We start from the raw sequence: 4,160 nt of genomic DNA, 5'->3' as shown, positions 1-4,160 counted from the left end.
ACTTGACAAATGTACAGTAATTGCAATGGATTTGTGCAACACCTGGCTCAAATGCATCAAAATTGTACTTGACTTTGATGAACATGACAGGGCTTATATAATTATGTATCATCTTGAATTTATTGGCAAGCCCAGATCTATAGCTAGTGTTTTGGGATTTTTTTTGTTTGTTTTTTTGCGCTTCTTAACCTTAAGTGCATTCAAGGCAGGTTCATGGAGATTCATATAAAACCAGGATTAGAGATGACCTAATGTGTTGACCTAAACGTCAGCTTTTGGGCCATAGCTTTGCATCAATGCCCATGTTCAGATGACGTGATTGTCACTGAGGGCACAAAGGCCCTCTGATTCCAAAGTGCTGTACCGCTTTATAGTCTTTTTTATGAGGTTGGGCCTCTTGACTGGGCCCTTGTGGGTTCTCATTGTATAATGAGCAGAAAACACAAATAAAATAAAATAAAACAGTTGTTATAAGATGTGGGGAGCTGTAAAACACTCTATTATGCCTCTGAGAGAAGTGGACTCCCTTGCCGGAGCTGAATCTGAAGGACATTGCTGAATGTCTGCAGGTGGTTGGTTCATCTTATTTTAATTGTACACATTGAGATACATTCTGAAGTTTGTGGACACAGTTGCTCAAACAATTAACAGGCATCAATTATTTTGACTTGGATAACACATTTCTGTTTGTTTTATTCGCTGTCTAACATAGCAGTAACCTCCACAAAGTTTCAATGACAAAGCTAGGGAAGATGGGCAATCTGTCATTTTTAATGTGTTAGTTATGGCAAATTGACCACAATGTAGCAGGCTGAGGGCTATTCAGCTTTTTAATTGATTGATGTACGCCATTATGTCTATGATGATTTTACAACATGCGTGTGTTTTTATATCCTTGCATTCTACACTTTAACCAGCCACATCTGGACTATGACTTTAATTAATAAGGTAAAGGCCTAGATTGATCCATTTATTGATGTATGTGTGTGTATCTGTGTGTTTTAGCATTAAAATGTGACCGTTTGTTTTCTCCACACGGAGATTTAACGTGTGTCGGCTTACTGTTATTACAGTACATTAATCTACCTCTCACATTAAGTAGAATGTATTGAACAGCCATTTTTGTTTGGGAGGATGTGTGTGAGTCCATAAAACATGGCTTGAGAGTCACTGAAACATAACAGTAGGCCCTCTCTGGAGTCCTGGGACTAGAGGTAAAGATTAGCTATTGAATACCAAGTCCCTATGAAAAGGACCCACAGTGAACCACTCCAATCAGGTTCAGTCAGCTGAATGCCAGAGTCTTCTGTCTCTAGTCTGTCCTTCCATCTCTCCCTTCCCTTCCCCTCCTCTGCTCCCTGTTGGACCCTCAGAGAGTGCGGACGTAAGAACAGTGCTGATTGCTCGTGTTTCTTTAGCAAGTCAAGGGATGGCACTTCGCGCTAGTTGTTTTCTCTCCTCTCCTTTTGAAGCATACTGTAATTAAATGATCAACAGATGATTGGGAGGGAACGCTTCGATGCCTGCCAACTGATATCGGACCGGACTGCCAAAAGCCTCCATTCTCAAAGCTCCAGTGCACCATGGGAAGGTTTCGTTCTCTTGCCGTGGGCTCCTAGTTTCTATTTTCAAGTCCCACTCCAAAGCCATGTGTATGCTTTGAAACAAACACCCATCCCACAGGCACCTGCTGTTGAATGCCGCACACTGTATGACGGGCCCTGTAGGTGTTTTTACCTGGGAGAGGGCGTCTCTAAACGGTTTATCTCTTGATGGTTGACTCATACTAGGCTTCACAGCCACGAGAAAGAGTAGAAATAAAAGGAAAGTGAAGCTAACCAATTCTGGGATGTTTTCACATGCCCTTAAACTTCAAGCTAGCTTCATTTAATTGTTGGTGCTGAAATGTGAGGGGTTGATATCTGAGCATGGCATGCTTTGTTAGGCCTGTGCTCTCTTATATTATTCAACTACGTTTGTTGTGATAGGACTCTGCCTGGTTCACATGAGAGCTGACACCTATTTCCTGTTTGGTATAAATTCCCCTCAGTTATGATAGCAGTGGGGATGCATTCATCATTGCGATGGCTACAATATGTCAGGACAGCAGATAGGCCTATGGCCAAGACCACTCTGTCTACCAGATACACATCTCTACCAGCAAAGCTCAGATGAAAGACTCCCTCCTTCTGACAATCCAATAGTAAATGGCTGCCAGGCTATCAGGGCTATCAAACAAGGCTTTCGCTCCGTTCACATGGCTTTAAGAATGGCTTTCCTGGTTCCAGGTTCGTGTTTTGGCCAGGCCTGTTTGATTGGTTGGAGTGTTTCATGAGGGCGACGCTCTGTGACAGCCAGGGGTTTGAGCACAGAGAATCAGTTTAGGTTTGTCATTCTGAAATTCTGTAAAGATTCAGACTGACTGAGATTCAGCAGAATTAGTTTTTTTGCTACTCAAAACATGCAGACGCCTGGAGGTAAAGCCTTACGGGCCGACACATTCTCTTCTGGATCAGTGAAGATGAACATGCACTTGTGGGTGCTTTCAACAACTTGCGTGTGTATGTATGTGTTTGCACAAACTGAGTGTGTGTGGGTGTGTGTGTGCCTGCCTGACAGTGTGAATGACCATGTTGTCCCTCTGACCCAGGGCGATAATGACCATGGTGATTCACAGATCGCAGATCCATCCGTCACACGTCCAGTAGCCTTTTTAAGGGGCACTGCCTCCAGATCAATGCAAATAGCCCTCTAACACTTCACAGTTAGCATCAGCCCCTGCTAATGGCCTTGTTAATTACAGCTCTGCATACCTAATAAGCTAACAGGAACAAAGTTTTCCTAACTCATCTTGTTTGTGTCTTCATATCCACTGTTGTCTAGTTGGTTATTCCAGTCTGCCTGTCTGTCAATGGGCCGACTGCTCAGAGTGCTTTTTTTCTCAGTTGGAGTTCTGATTAAGTCCAATTATATTAGAATGCCTGAGGAAAGACAGGAGGCTGTCTCGACTGTGACCCGTTTGTTTGTTTGCTTTGGTCATCATGTGACATGACTGATGTATCTTCATTAAGGACAAAAAGTTTCTCAAGGGATCCTTTTTGTGTGTGCGTGCCATTGTTTTAATGGTTTACCCTCTAGACTCTCTTGTACTGTGTGTGTGAGTCGCTTGTTTCTCTCTCTGTCTTTGTTTTTCCTCCCTCTCACTCTCTCCCTCGCTCTCTCTCTCGCTCTCTCTCTTGCTCTCTCTCTCTCTGTGTGTGTTAGTGTGTACGTGACTGCATGAGAGTGTGCTAGATCAGGCAATGCTGTGTGAATGACTGGGCACCTCATGAGTTCATTAGACCCCCGTTGACGGTGCCCTCTCAATGGGAGGACCCCCCAGATGATCCCCATACAGGGAGGCTAAAGGAGTCCTCCCCAGGGCTGAGGATGCACGTGGTGATAGACAGGACACACACACATACACACACACAAGAACATCTTGACTGACACACTCAAACAAGACTTGTGAGGAAGAGACTTAATGAGTGTTTTTGTGTGGGTAGGATGAGTGTCTGTCTGTGGGTGCCAGATAAGTGTGTTATTGCAAAACGGCATCTTCATCAACTGCTCCATCTCCCTCCCACCCAGACTGGAGGTAGATTCTCCCCGTCTCCCAAACTCAGTAGGCTGGGTCTGCCAAAGTTAAATACGTCATGCAGTGGAGCACTCTGTACTGCTCCCATGCGATAGCTTTGAGTATTCTGTCTTGATATTACACGGGAATAGAAACATTCAAATGACAACGTCCTTACCCCTGATCCCCACCTTCACCTTGCCTGGCACCACCGCCCCCAAACTCCGCCTGAGGTTCATTCAAACACCAACACGCTGTCATAATCATCATCTTTTCCTCTAATCCCAGACTCAATTACAGCCCCGCAATGGTGTAGCTCCTCCTTATATGAAGCTGTCCGCTTAAACGCCCTACGTTTCCGCGCGATTGTGTTTTATTGTGTCGCATGAATTGAATTTGCGGTGTTGCAAGACTGCTTTTGTGCGTTGCGTAGGGATGGGTGCGGGGGTGGTGGGGTAGTGAGTGGAAAAAGACACGCCATTGTAAGAGAAAGCAGGGATGCTGTATCGCTTTTAACACCCCAACCTGCTATTCTTTAACCATT

Source organism: Hypomesus transpacificus, chromosome 15 (genome assembly GCF_021917145.1).
Source record: "Hypomesus transpacificus isolate Combined female chromosome 15, fHypTra1, whole genome shotgun sequence".
Lineage (NCBI taxonomy): Eukaryota > Metazoa > Chordata > Actinopteri > Osmeriformes > Osmeridae > Hypomesus > Hypomesus transpacificus.
The sequence above is the reverse complement of the archived record's forward strand: the minus strand, read 5'-3'. Positions refer to the sequence as shown.